The 15,599-nt window shown below is 41.9% G+C and overlaps 1 protein-coding gene across 2 annotated transcripts in view; it reads left to right on the forward strand.

Annotated features, from left to right (window-relative positions):
• The window catches only part of SDC3 (syndecan 3), a 124,704-nt gene that overhangs the window by 84,067 nt on the left and 25,038 nt on the right, over nt 1-15,599 (forward strand). The window contains exon 1 of one of the 2 annotated variants that reach the window (XM_070763943.1): nt 14,819-14,870. The exons of the other annotated variant lie outside the window; for it this stretch is intronic. The gene's annotated coding sequence lies outside the window, so the exon portion shown is untranslated. Of the gene's footprint in view, nt 1-14,818; nt 14,871-15,599 lie in introns of those variants that run through there. 2 annotated transcript variants of the gene reach the window in all.

Raw genomic sequence — 15,599 nt, forward strand, 5'->3', positions numbered from 1 at the left:
GGGGGAATAGAGATAACTGGAGTTTTGTAGCCAAAGCAAATTAGTTTTCCCTGGGAACCAAGGACATTCCCACAGGTGGCATGCACGGAAACAAAACATTGTCGAAAATCACCGAAATCTCTCACACGCATGCATCGTCTCATAAGATTTTGTTTCCTGCACATGCTCAGAAGCCAAATCTTGCTCTGATACAACCACCTGCCCACCACTCACCTGGAGCTGTGTGCTACCAGTGTGCCGTCCTCCCCCCTCTGTCCACATAGGAACCCAATACTGAGCCGGGGTGGCGCAGCAGGTAGAGTGCTGTACTGCAGGCCACTGAACCTGACTGTAGATCTGTAGGTCAGCGGTTCAAATCTTATCATCAGCTCAAGGTTGACACAGCCTTCCATCCTTCCAAGGTGGGTAAAATGAGGACCCGGATAGTGGGGGCAATAGGCTGGCTCTGTTTTTAAAAAAGTGCTACTGCTAACATGCTGAGTCTAAGGAGAAGGGCGGCATAAAAATCAATCAATCAATCAATCAAACAAACAAACAAACAAACAAACAAACAAACAAACAAACAAACAAACAAACAAACAAACAAACATGCTCTAACCACTGCATCACCCCAATGCGATGGGTTGCTCAGACACTGGATTTCCTGTTTGCAAAAATGGCCTTGCTCCAGAGATTAAATTAGCAGAAAATGTGTCTTCCAATTCCAGGACATTTTGGGTGGGGTGGGAGTGGGGCACGGGAGAGTTACTTTTTTTTTGTGCAATAAAGAAAGGATGGTAAGGGGGAAAAAAGAGGGTGGAGAGAAAGTGTTGTGGATTTCTTCTTTGGCTATGTTTTGTCTCCCTGGAAAAATTTCTGTTTGCTTAGGGAGAATGTTAACAGACTGCACTTGGAAGGGGATAGCATATGTTTAAAAGAAAGGCAACTTTGTTGTCGAGTGGAAAATGTTCTGGTCTGAAAAATGCGCATGCACGAATGCCACCCACCTCCTGTTCTTCCCTGGCTAAGAGACCATTCTTCCCTGGCTAAGAGACCTTCTTTGATACCAGTGGTAGGCAGATGCAACGTTGCTGGAGTGTTTTGTTTAAATAGCCCCGTGCTGAAAGGGAGCTTCGAATGGTGCGCTGACTTCTTCTCCTGTGGCATTTATTGGCAAGCATGCTGATCTGGTTTGAGGTGGATCTAAGGCTGATTTCTCTGCCCCCCTAAGTCCATATATCTGAGCTGCCAAAAACTGGAATGCTCTGTAGGACTTTTTGCCACCCAAGACATAAACCCTCAGCTTCTGGCTTGTATGAATGATTTCCTACAGCTGTGCTGGGTGTTTTTCTAAAGAGTTTGCTTATTATAGTTTCTGGAACCTGAGCCATGGAATCAACCTTCCTGTTGATTTGGATCCAATGCAGCCCAGAGGGGGCTGAAGAGGCCCAGAAGGACCAAATCTGCTTCTCAAGTGACTTCAAACATTTTTATATACACCTGTAAACTATGCACATTCTTCAAGGTGTTTTCCACAAACCACATTTAGTCTAAGCTTCCCATCCTAATTAATCTAGGCCAGTGATGGGGAACCTTTTTTTGCTCAGCCAGCGAAATGGACCTCGGCAGGGCCGTATGTGGCCCTCGCAAGGTCTGTTTTTGCTGGCAGAAGGTTGCAGGAGTTCATCGCAGCCGAAAATGGAGCTCGGGAGGCACCTCCGACATGAGTGACATTGAACTGGCCATGCCTATGTTGGGCAATGCTACTTGACCCATAACCTGTTGGGCAGAGAGAGTTTTGCACACCCGGAAGTTAACCCACCAAGTAGCCACAGTTAACCACTATACCTAATTGAAGTCTTCAATGAAACACAGCAGCAGGCTTTCTTGTAAAAATATATTTTACTTCTCTTTTATCAAACTGCTTCTCTACATAAACTATCATACAGTACTTTCATTTTTAATCCACCACTGCAACCACTAAGCACTAACCATTAAACTACAGACCACTCTATAACAACCCACTCTCTGTAACTAACCACTCTTTCTAACAAACTATACTGTAACAAAACCACACCCATGCGAAGGTGATCCTCAAAAAATAGGATACAGCCAATCGGGTTGCAGCACAATTAGCAAACCCATGATTACATGCTAATTATGGCTTACATCAGCCTCTCCCATGGTTACAAACCACTTACTTGCATTGTGATATTACCTTCAGAAATGAACTTATTTCTGACAGCCCACCCTAGTCATGCCTGCCCCAGCCCTCCAAAGTCAAGCGCAATCCTGATGTGAACGCTCAATGAAATTGAATTTGATACCCCTGCTCTATGTTGTCTTCATCTTGTCGAAATTGTCTTTCCTTATGTTCCAGTTGATTGTCTATAGAATTGTACGATGCAGGGAAGCAATTACTGTCCATTTTTCTAGGCATACATCTTAGGCGTGATTCTGATAATCACACTCAGCAGCATTTTTTTTGTTTTAAAAGCAGATAATGTCAGCTGCAATATTGTCATATTTGGTCAAAGTGCTGCAAAATGAAACCTGAGGCTTGTTCTGCCTACGTGTTTCAACCGCCCATAATTACAGAGTAATTAGTCCAGGAAGACACACACCACACGATAAAAGGAAAACCCAAAAGTTTTTATAAACAGAAAAACAGAAACAGCTCCCTTTTTAAATGTCAAAGGGATTTTCTGGTACATACAAGGCACAGGTTAAATGCAATCCAATTGCTCATCCAATAACTGGGAAATTGAGTCCAATTCTAAAGTCCAGAGAGTCCCCACACAATCTTGAACAGCACAAAAACCACGATCTTGACGAAAAAATGAATCAGATAAACTGCCATGAGACTAAAACACCAGGTTGCACTTTTATCTGTAGCACTAATTGCAGCAGCCCCACCCAACCACAGGCAGTGTTCCCTCTAATTTTTTGGGGGGGTGGGCAGAAAAGTATAGTGTCTGAGCGGCAGTCCCTTCGGGACTGGGCGGCACAGAAATAATAAATGAACGAATGAACGAATGAACGAATGAACGAATGAACGAATGAACGAATGAACAAACAAACAAACAAACAAACAAACAAACAAACAAACAAACAAACAAAAAACCCACCCTGTTTTGCCTCAGAGAATTTCAAAATAAAATACTGTACTGTGTGTCTATAACAGTGAGCTCATAATAGGGCAACTCTATCAATATCAAAATGCCACTTAAATAGTTGAGCTAGTTTCAAACTAGATTTTGATTTTCTTTCTCTCTTCCTTACTCCCATTCTTTTTCTTTCTCTTTTCCTTCCTCTCTTTTTTCTATCTGTTTCTCTCTCTTCCTCTCTCTCTCCTTCCCTCTCACTCTTTCCCTCTCGGCTTCTGGGCAGGTTTGGAAAACTCTGAGTTGATGATGATTTTTAAGTGGGCGATTACTCACTGCTCAGCTTAGAGGGAATTATGACCACAGGTTTCTCTTGTAATAATCCTTCAGTTGTTGTCTCCTATGCATCACTCTACGCATGCCTTTATGTGTCATTAATTCTTGTTCAGAATCCAGGGATGATACAGATGATTGATCTCCTCCTGGGCTGTCTGCCAAATTCCCCTCTTCCCTGTCACTCATGCTTCCTTGGTCAGAGGAGGCTTTGTCGGCAGATTCCATTGGGAGCAAAACAGGCCTGCGGCATGTGGATGTTTCCCCCAAATCCACCTGCACATTCCTTGGGGCAGGAGCTGGGCCAGAGCTAACCACAACAAGGCTATTGCAGTGAATGCAATAATAGCCCAATGCGAATACATGCGTTTGCGGCACTCAGCATACCAAATACGGCACTTTCTTTTAGTTTTCTGTGGAACTTCTCGGAAAAGAACTTAAGCGGGTACAAGTGTTACCGAACAACAACAGAACGCAGCAACTGAAACCAGAATGTCCATTTCTAATAGCGGCCACTGATGAAAATCAATCTGCTCTCACCATTTATAAGGTTTGAGACAGTTTGATGGTGAGCGTAGTGGCACAAACCTTTCTGGGATGCGATGCGATGGTTATTGATTTATGATGGATATTCTGGGTGATTCTTTCTGAGGCTTTTCATAGAGATCAAATAAATGAAGAGGAGGGTGAATGATGTGAAGTAATCCAAGGTTCTTGAAGAAAGAAACTTGCTTTAATTAACAAGCACAGTAATAAATGAAGCTTGGAGTCTTTGTTTCATTTTACACAGTTCTTAGTTCTAAACTTAAGGCATATATTTTGCAGAATATACCTGGGCTGGCTTAATTTACAAATCTGTCTGTTGTGCAATCCCAGGGAATGACTAACTGTAGGGACCGGAAAATGCAGATTATGTGAATACAGCCAGTAAGCCAGCATTCCCAATTCTTCAAAAATAACCTTAATTCAAAGGCAGAACACATCATTTTCACAAAACAAAGATTTTCCTTTTAGACAAAAAATTCTGATCAGAGTTTAGAGCTATTTGCCTGTGGAAGAGGTATGTACTATTAGGTCTTAACTCATGTTAAGTCTGCATAACAATAGGTCAAAGGTTGCATCAAAGCAAGGCAGAGATCATAAATGGCAGATGAGACGTTCCTTCCCTGCACTGATAAATAATAGATATGCCTATAAGGCATGATTTGGAGGCATGGTGTTATGTGACTTCTTGAAGCTGATCAGATATTTAGCTGGTCAGTACCCGGATGAGAGAAATAGAGGGACTCTCTGTATAGACTCCCTTGATTGATAGTAGAAAGAAGGCAGCTAACAATAGCTATAAATGCAGCAGCCAGAATCATAGAATTACAGGGCTGGAAGGAATCTTACTGGTTTTCTGGTTCTGTCAATGGTGGGATTCAATTTTTTTAAAAAATGAATCCCAATTTTTAATCCCAAAATTAATTTTAAAAAAAATCAGGTTCTTTAGGTGTGGCTTGGTGGGCATGGCAGCGGAAGGATACTGCAAAATCTGCATTTCCTCCCAATCAGCTGGGATTTGGGAGACAATTAGTGTTCTGTCACAATTCAAGGTGTTGGTTATTACCGATAAAGCCCTACTTGCCTTAGGACCAGACGATTTACAGGACCGCCTCCTGATACATACCTCCAAGAGACTAATAAGATCTCACAGGGTTGGCCTTCTCCAGGTCCCGTTGACTAAGCAATGCAGATTACCGGGACGGTGGGGGGAGGGCCTTCTTTGTGGCTGCCCCGGCTCTATGGAACCAACTCCCCCCCACCCCCCCGATGTCAGTACTGCTCCCACTCTATTGGCCTTCCGAAAGGCTGTGAAGACCTGGCTTTGCCGGCAGGCCTAGGGACCAGAATACTACCATCTAGTGACACCCGAAGTGTGATTGATTTGGTATGTATGTCTGTTCTGATTGGACAGTTTTACTGGGTTTTATAATGGAGGTTTACTGTTTTTAATTATTTAATATTTGACTTTATTTTAACCATTGTATTGTATTTTTATTGCTGTAAGCTGCCCTGAGTCCCATGGGATTGGGCGGCATAGAAGTAAATTATATTAAATTAAATTACTTCCATTTTTTCTTCAGGATAAACTTTTTAAGAAGTCCCTAGTGCCCATCCTTTATATTCGGTCCTTGCAAAACCCCAGTCTTTTCCGATTCTGTGATCTTACGGACTCTTACACACCAAGGAGAATCAGGTTAAAGCTTTTGATACTGAATCTCAGAAACATGCAGGATTCAGTGGGACTTTGTTGCGGCTTCGCAGTTGTCTGCAAGTCATACCATTCCCACCCCCGCGCCTGGTTGTTGAGAACAATCCCTAGCTTTCTTAATGCCGAGAAGTCTGGCTGTAGCTGTATATGCCCATGAAAAGATGTTCTTTGGCGATAAGCGGGCAAATATATTTTGGGACCTTTTGTCGGACGAATTAAACTGCGCCGATGGCATTGAATGTGAAATAATGAGGCCGTGTTATTCCGCTTTGTAAAAGTATCATAATGGGAAAGTGAGTCCTTTGCCGCTTCTAAGAAGTTGAGTTTTGTTCTAACACACTGAGCCTTACTCATAACATACATTAAACGAAGCAGACGGATGGCATTTTTCTTTGTCTAATGGCTTTGATGTATCTCCTTGAAGTGGTGATGAAATCTATGGCAATGTTCTGTATCAGTTCAAAGGAACCCTTTGTCTGTCCCGCTAGCAGGGTAGAATGACGGAAGTCACCCTTTTTCTTGGACAAGGCCGTTGATTGTCGGGTGCGGATGTTCTTTGCCAAGAGTCCCCACTGCTCTCCGTGAGCAAACGCCACCATCTCCGAGATCACCCCTCTCAACAATGGTGTGCTTGCCCTTGCAAGTTGGTTAACAGTCACGGCACAGGGTAATTTTCGAGAGCAATCATCAGTGTGAGACGGGGCTGCGTGCGATTCTCCTCGCTTCAGAAATCCCTGAAACGAATGCAGGTATTATCAGCCAGACAGAAGAACAATAGAACGAATGGAAAAATGAGAGAGAAGGAAAGTTCATCAGCTTATCTGCCGAGGATCAGCTGTTCGTTAAACGAAAAACCTTTCGATTCTCATTTTCATTTAATTGATTGCAATTTGCCATGGTGATGGCTTCAATCAAAAGGTGGGGCATGACTGGTTAAAATAAATAGCTCCGGGTTTCTGTGCAAAGATCTACTGCCCACTAACAAGATGGGGGTTGGGGTTGGGGGGGCAGTGGAATTCTTAGTGTAAATATAGGCAAGGTGAAGGGCATTTTATTATTATTATATTTTGGTTCAGTTTTTTTTTTTTTTAAAAAAGAAACGGAAGACACAAAATGAGATCCCCAGGGAAATGAATTGCTCCTGGTAATCCAGCATTCCAATCTCAGAGCTGAGAATAAATCTGAAATAAAGACTGATGCAATTTATGCCAAGATCCGAGAGCTTTACTTCAAATTCCCCGTCTAGCTTTAAAGCTGGGAGAGGAAGGGAGGGGAGGGGAAGGGTTTGGTTTTTTTTTTTAATACATCTCTTCCCCGAAGACAGAGCTGAGCCAGTTTGGAAATAGCGTGTGGCTAAGAGGCATGTGATGAGCATTTTATATTCCGCCTGAATAAATCCTGAGCAAACGAACACATTCTGTCTATTTATATCCATTTTTATTTATATCTTGGTTTAAAAGCTGCTTTTCTAATAACTTGTTTTTCTCCCCTCCCAACTTCTCTCTCTCTCTCTTATTCTTTCTCTGTCTGTGTGTCCTCTCTCTCTCTTTTCTCTCTCTTCTCTCTCTCCTTCTCTCTCTCTCCTCTCTCCTTCTCTCTCTTCTCCCTTTCTTTCCTTCTCTCTTCTCTCTCCTCTCTCTCTCCTATCTCTCCTTCTCTCTCTTCTCCCTCTCTTTCCTTCTCTTTTGTCTCTCTCTCCTTCTCTCTCTTCTCCCTCTCTCTCCTTCTCTCTCTCTCCTCTCCCTCCTTCTCTCTCTTCTCCCTCTTTCTCTCTCTCTTCTCTCTCTCTCCTTCTCTCTCTTCTTCTTCTCTCTCTTCTCCCTCTCTTTCCTTCTCTCTTCTCTCTCTCTCCTTCTCTCTCTTCTTCTTCTCTCTCTCTTCTTCCCCCCTCTTTTTAAAAACTGCTCTTTTTAGACCCATTGCTTTCATCACATGAGAAGGGCTGATACCTTTTTCGTGGTCCAAGGTCAATTAGGGTTCTTCTTTTTTTGTCCCCAAAGCAATGATGTCATGGAAGCATTTTGCAGAATGCTAGGCTTGGGGAATTGAGGGAAATGAGATGCTAAGCTTAATGGAAGCTTAACATACCAGTTTGAGTCTCTTTAGTTAAAAAAAAATAGCCCACAAATACTCCTGAATATAACTTTTTTTTTTGCTGTTGGTTCTGCTGGTAGAAAATAATTCCTTTCCTTCCCTAACAGCAGAGCTCAGCAAATGAAGATTGATTTGGTTGGCATGCAATGCAAACTGAAAGGAGAACTTTTGCTTTTGGCCTCATTTATTCTAGAGACACAAGCTTGGATTTGATGTTAGTTTACAAATCCTGGCTTGCTTGGGATTAATGCATCAGGATTGCCAATTGATAACACTCTAGAAGTGGGTTCTTTCCAGTTCAGACTGGTTCACCTGAACAGGTAGCAACCCACTGGTGACATCACGATGACATCGTGGAACTGGATTGGTCGGTACCTGTCTGCGGGTACTACCATCTTTTTTTTTTTAATTAAATTTTTTTTAAAAAAAATTTGGGGGTGGGAGATTTTTTTTCTGGTTTTTTCCTTCCTTCTGAGCATATACAGAAGCCAAATTTCCAGCACTGTACATGCATCACCATCTTGTTTTCGGCTTTTACAAAATGTTACTTTTTTTTAGCACTGCCCATGTGCGGGTGCAAAGTGTTCACATGCTTCTGAGGCACACCCACCCAGTGAAGGAGGAAAGGTAGAACCCACTCCTGTAACACTCGTATAAATTGAGAGTGTTTGTGATTGTGGGATAAGGACCATTAGTTTGGCATTTTTTTAAAAAAAATAATTCCTTCCAATAGTTGCCCTTGGACAGGGAAATTAATGAAATTATTTTTGTCCTTATGTGAAGTTCTTGATATACGTGGTCTCGGAGTGGATACAATATATTGAAACATAACTTGTTTTCTTAAACAGTTGGGTCTTCAGTCACAATACACAGAGACCAAGCAAGTACAGTAATTTGTTACTGGTTTGATCTTTATATGTTTAAATATTGGCAAAATTGAATTGATGAAATTAATTTGATTTCAATTGATCTATTTTATACCTTGTACCCACACTGAATCTGTTTTACTTTCAAATGTGTGTTTCTCAATTTAAGTACTGACAAAAAGGTTATGCCAATAAAAGGGCATCCCAATGGAGTAAGAGCTGGAATTTTTTTTTCTAAATTCCTAAATCTGGGTGCATTTTGTATTTTATTAATTTTTTGCTATTGAGATTTGTATACTTTTTTTGCCCGGGGGGGGGATTTTCTTCTTAAAATAGTAATTGTCCTCTTGTCATGCAAAACCATGTGTGTCTTATTGGAAGACAAGTCGAACAACTTGAACGGGTCCAAAGACGGGCTACAAGAATGGTGGAAGGTCTTATGCATAAAACGTATCAGGAAAGACTTAATGAACTCAATCTGTATAGTCTGGAGGACAGAAGGAAAAGGGGGGACATGATCGAAACATTTAAATATGTTAAAGGGTTAAATAAGGTTCAGGGGGGAAGTGTTTTTAATAGGAAAGTGAATATAAGAAGGAGGGGGCACAATCTGAGGTTAGTTGGGGGAAAGATCAAAAGCAACTTGAGAAAATATTGTTTTACTGAAAGAGTAGTAGATCCTTGGAACAAACTTCCAGCAGACGTAGTTGGTAAATCCACAGTAACTGAATTTAAACATGCCTGGGATAAACATATATCTATCCTAAGATAAAATAGTATAAGGGCAGACTAGATGGACCATGAGGTCTTTTTCTGCCGTCAGTCTTCTATGTTTCTATGTTTAACTGAAAACAATGACAAGGTTTCAGAAGGCAACATAAAAATGTCTAGCAAATTAGATGGTTAAAAACACCTAGCAAATTAGATGGTTAATATAGATTTAGTTCACAAACCAAAACACTTATTCTTATGTAGGATATTCAGGGTCTGGGAAGCACTCTTAATGCACAGGATGTTGGGGTACCATATTTTCTTAACATTGCTAGAATCTAGGAAAGAGTGGAAGAGAGATACCCAGAGTATACAACCTGTGTTGGCAAAATATACAAGGATCGGGATTGAATCGCCATCAGGTTTATAAAAGCTGTGAGAGGTATCATTTCATCTCGTTTTTCAAATATTCATTTGATTGCACTGTTGCTATTTAAACTCTGCCCTCCCTTGGAGGCATTTCTATTCCATCAAAGTGAAACCAGCCAGAGCTGACACTTGAAAGAACTCAAGTAGGATGGCTTGGGTCACACTGTTGACATCAAAGAGTTGGAGAGTATCTTTGACTTCCAAATGGTAGTCCTTCATCTCGATGTCCTCGCCTTCTTCTGAAGCCCAGAAAGAGAGACGAGAGCACAGCCATTTTGATGGAGGAAACAGTTACTATGGTTACTGTTGTCATGTCAGTGTCTTTTAGGATAGCATCCCAGCAGGATCCCTCAAGTTCTTAACAGGGTTTTATAGTCTACTTTTATTGATATATCCTGATCAGCCTTGTCTGTGTTTTGTTACATTAGCATATAAAATAAAACCCTGCTAAGATTACTTTGGTTTCTTATAAAGCGTAATAAGAATGACATCTTTTTTCCTTTGCAAAACGATTGAGAGCTGGATGTGGGCTTAGTAAAACCCTATGGCAGTGATGGCGAACCTTTGGCATGGGTGCCACAGGTGGCACATGGAGCTATATTGCTGGCATGCGAGCCATTGCCCTAGCTCAGCTCCAACATTTATTTATTTATTTATTGGATTTGTATGCTGCCCCTCTCCATAGACTTGGGGCGGCTAACAACAGTAATAAAAACAATATATAACAATCCAATATTAAAACAATTAAAAACCCTTATTATAAAAAACCAACCATACATATAGACATACCATGCATAAAATTGTAAAGGCATAGGGGGAAAGGGTATCTCAGTTCCCCCATGCCTGGCAGCAGAGGTGGGTTTTAAGAAGCTTGCAAAAGGCAAGGACGGTGGAGGCAATTTTAATATCTGGGGGAGTTGGTTCCAGAGGGCTGGGGCCACTACAGAGAAGACTCTTCCCCTGGGTACCACCAAACGACATTGTTTATTTGACGGGACCCGGAGAAGACCCACTCTGTGGGACCTAACTGGTCGCTGGGATTCATGCAGCAGAAGGCGGTCCCTGAGATAATCTGGTCCGGTGCCATGAAGGGCATGTGTGCTGCCCAGCTGATTTTTGGCTCACACAGAGGCTCTGGGAGAGTGTTTTTGGCTTCCAGAGAGTCTCCTGGGGAATGGGTGAAGGCGTTTTTACCCTCCCCCAGCTCCAGGAAAGCCTTTGGAGCCTGGTGAGGGTGAAACAGGAGCCTACTGGGTCCACCGGAAGTTGGAAAACAGGCCATTTCCAGCCTCCAGAGGGCCTCCAGGGGGCAGGGGAAGTTGTTTTCACCCTCCCCAGGCATTGAATTATGGGTGTGGGCACTCACATTCTTTCGGCACATGAGGAAAAAAAAGGTTCGCTATCACTGCGTATGGAATTTACCACAAATTTCATGTTCGCAGTGAAGCTGGGTTGAAATAGATCCACCTTGGACCAGTTCTTAGAAAAACCTTTCTCATTCTTATCCCATCCTTTCTGAAATTGGTTTATTCCAAATGAGTTTGCCTATAATAAGCCTTGTATTTCCAGGTAGCACAGTCAATTAAAAATGATGGCAGCTGTCATTCAACATGCCTTTAAGGAACCAGATTATGGAAACATAGGAACATAGAAGACTGACGGCAGAAAAAGACCGCATGATCCATCTAGTCTGCCCTTATACTATTTTCTGTATTTTATCTTAGGATGGATATATGTTTATCCCAGGCATGTTTAAATTCAGTTACTGTGGATTTATCAACCACGTCTGCTGGAAGTTTGTTCCAAGGATCTACTACTCTTTCAGTAAAGTAATATTTTCTCATGTTGCTTTTGATCTTTCCCCCAACTAATTTCAGATTGTGTCCCCTTGTTCTTGTGTTCACTTTCCTATTAAAAACACTTCCCTCCTGGGCCTTATTTTAACATATTTAAATGTTTCGATCATGCCCCCCATTTTCCTTCTGTCCTCCAGACTATACAGATTGAGTTCATTAAGTCTTTCCTGATACGTTTTATGCTTAAGACCTTCCACTATTCTTGTAGCCCGTCTTTGGACCCGTTCAATTTTGTCAATATCTTTTTGTAGATGAGGTCTCCAGAACTGAACACAGTATTCCAAATGTGGTCTCACCAGCACTCTATATAGCGGGATCACAATCTCCCTCTTCCTGCTTGTTATACCTCTAGCTATGCAGCCAAGCATCCTACTTGCTTTCCCTACCACCTGACTGGAAAGTTGGGAGCTGGTGATTCTTGAAAGCCTGGGAGCTGGAAAAATATTCGGAGTTGCTCAATTTGATCCAAAAGTATACTGAAATGGGGGCGGGGAGGGGAGACCCATCCTACCCCATATAGAGTAGATAGTTATTTTTTCTTATGTCAATAACCTTCTAGATAGCCAGGTACATTTCTTTGGTATTAAAGATACCTCAGTTGCGTTGAATACCACACCTCCTAAGTTTCACTTGGACCCAATTCTGCTGGCAATTTGTAAACTTTTGAAAACTTGGATGTTCCCTTGGGAGTTTGAGGTTAGGTAAGCCAAGCAGTGTGATTTCTTTTATATGATTTGTGTTTGCATTGGACAAGGTCCGATTGTTCTGGAGTGCCATGATTTAATTGCTTATTTGTACCCAGACTATCATTAAGTGTTGTACCTTATGATTCCTGATGAACGTATCTTTTCCTTTATGTAAACTGAGAGCATATGCACCAAGACAAACTCCTTGTGTGTCCAATCACACTTAGCCAACAAAAAATTCTATTCTGTTCTGTTCCGTTCCATCCCGTCCCGTCCGGTCCCATCCCATTCTAATGTTATTATTGCTATTACTTGTTGCTTTTGTTGATTTTAATCCAATTTTACCACCCAGAGTCCCAACTGTGAGATGAGCAGCTATGTAAATCAATTGAATAAATAGTCAGACTTTTCCAAAATCAAAAATGCTGAAATATATTGGCTAAACACCTTGTTGGTGATTTCACTGCCTTCTCCACCCTTCAGTGTCTACTTAGACCAGAAGTTTGTAAAGTTTGCAATACTCTAACCCTGTAAAATAATAACAAGGTTTTATTTATGTGATCTTCTTTGAGAAGAAAACCAACAATTTTGTTAATGCTACAGGTGAACAAGATATACATCTATCATTTCATGTTGCTTCTGTCATGTTATCTTGATTCAGGCTTATTTTTATCTATCCTAGCAATAGATTAGTTATCTTTAGCCTTTTCTCGTGCCATCTAGCAAAAAGTTCTGAGAGGAAAAATAATGGAAAAATGTCCTGAACTTTGCTAACTTCCATAAATAGTTCAAAAACAACCGATATATTTCCATTTGCAAGCGGCTACCACCCAGTGGAAAACCAGCCACCAATGACAGTGTTGGTGGATGTTTTTGATAGATCCATGATGGCGAATCTATGGCATGGGTGCCACCTGTGGCACACAGTGCCTTCTTTGTGGGCATGCAAGTTGTTGCCCCAGTTTAGTTCCACTGTGCATGCGTACAAACCTTCTGTGAGCCAACTGGTTGTTGGGTCTCTGCTGTGCATGGGGGGAGCTGGGGGCAAGCAGGGAGGCTGCGCACACATGCGCAGGGAATGTGGGGTTGCTCACACATATTCGTGCATGTGCAAGGGCCATGCACGCATTGCATTTTGCAGGTTCGAGCACGTTTTGGGCACTCGGTCCAGAAATATTTAGCCCTCACTATGATAGATGGTTAGATGTGTTTCGCCAACACTCAAACTCATTCTAGGTTTTGCTCGTGATTCCTGCCTTATTGCTGAAAATCGCCCTAATAAAAATTGTGGGCACAAAGCAGACATTTTTCCACAATAGTTTTGAGAAATGACTTTTAGACAATTGTTCACCTTGGCTCTGAGAAACAAGGACGGAAATTTGTGTATGCACACAGGGTTTGGCGTCTCTAACAAGAAATCCCCAAAAGTCTACGGAGAGGGGCGGCATACAAATCCAATAAATAATAATAATAATAATAATAATAATAATAATAATAATAATAATAATAATAAAATTCAGCCTGAAACCTTCGAAAACTCTTGCCAGGAACCTGCATTATCAATACAAAGTGATGTCAGAATTCAGCAGGAAAGGGAAAAGACACAGACTTGTGTAATGTCTCACTGCATGATTATTTATTATCTAAAGACTAAACACACAATTTCATAGGAAGGATGGCTTCTTAGTATGCCTGTTGGTGAAGCTTTTTTTATGGGGAAAAAAACATGTATTGCTCCAATAAATAAACAGGAAGAACATGCTGGGTGAATTTATAATCTTTTGCAGGGTATTTCAGAAGACTTGTTTTAAATATGCAGGGGTTTCTCATAGGCCACTGATGGCACAGGTGCAACAGGTGGCACGCGAAGCCATATCTGCTGGCATGTGAGCTGTTGCCCTAGATCACCTCGAACATGCATTTATCTGCCAGCCAGCTGAATTTTGGCTCACACAAAGCTCTAGGAGGGTGTTTTTAGCTTCCAGAGAGCCTTGGGGTGGGGTGGGGTCTGGGGGGGGGTCATTTTTATCCTCTCCCGTCTCCAGGGAAGCCTTTGGAGCCTGGGGAGGGCAAAAGCCTACTGGGGCCACCAGAAATGAGGAAATAGGCCATTTCCATCCTCTGGCCTCTAGGGGGCAGGAGAAGCTTTTTTCACCCTCCCCAGGCATTGAATTATGGGTGTGGGCACTTGTACATCATGATAGCACACACATGCTCTTTCAGCACCCGAGGGAAAAAAGGTTTGCCATCACTGTCATAGGCTTTAGAGCAGTCTGGTTAAAACTTTGGTAACTTTATGATGTGTGGACTTCAATTCCCAGAATTCCCCAGCCAGCATGCTGAGTTGAAGCCCACGCCTCTTAAGGTTGCCAAGATTTTAAAACAACGCCCTGGAGAATCTATAAGAGCAAATCTTCTCTGGTCTCCTTTTCTTTCCTTTGCTTTGAACAGTGCAACCTCGGCATCTTCCTGTTCACAAGCCTGCAAACCATAAATATTTCAGTGTGACGGGGCTGCAGTATCTGCCAGCCTAACCAGTTTTCCTGGTTGATGGCCAGGTGAGATTGTTAGAAGGAGGAGCGGACATTGGACCGACTTCTTGGCACTGGTGGACTTTTCATCTTCCCTTTGAATCATTTAGTGGCAAAATCCCAATGCTGTTTCGGTTCAAATAGGGATAAAGTCAGAGACCCAATTCCATGGTTCGTTGGCTGTTGTGGCTTAGTATAATTACAGGTACATTTGCTGGTAAATGAGTCCCAGGTTTGAAATGCGAGATACCAACAATTCAATACATCAGCAGGCAAAAGATGGTGGGTGACTCCCTACATTTTGTCAGTTTAGGAATGAATTTCCTGCCTGTGAGGTTTCAACCCTTCTTCGAGCTTACATTTTCTTCTCCCTTTTTGCAGTTTGCATCACTTATGCCTAACTTTTCCATATGTCCCATGGTACCTTCAACAACGCAACGGTCTCCAAATATTTGTGACTCATTTTTATAGTCACCAATGTTGACGAATACTTAATAAATAGCTCTGCACCATTAAATCAGCTAAGTTAATTATAACAGGCTTTCCACTTTTTTATTAGCTTAATTTTTTTTTTAGCAGAGCTGTAACAAACAGAGCCTGCCCCAAAGAGCATAAAAAATATTCGACAAAATTTTGAGTAGTTCAGAGAATTGGTAAATACCACCTCTCACTGTCCCTGTCCCCATCTATTCTCTGCCTCCCAATGCCCAGCTGATCGGAAGGAAATGGAGATTTTGCAGTATCCTTCCTCTGCCA

Source organism: Erythrolamprus reginae, chromosome 11 (assembly GCF_031021105.1).
Source record: "Erythrolamprus reginae isolate rEryReg1 chromosome 11, rEryReg1.hap1, whole genome shotgun sequence".
NCBI classification, from domain to species: Eukaryota; Metazoa; Chordata; class Lepidosauria; order Squamata; family Dipsadidae; genus Erythrolamprus; species Erythrolamprus reginae.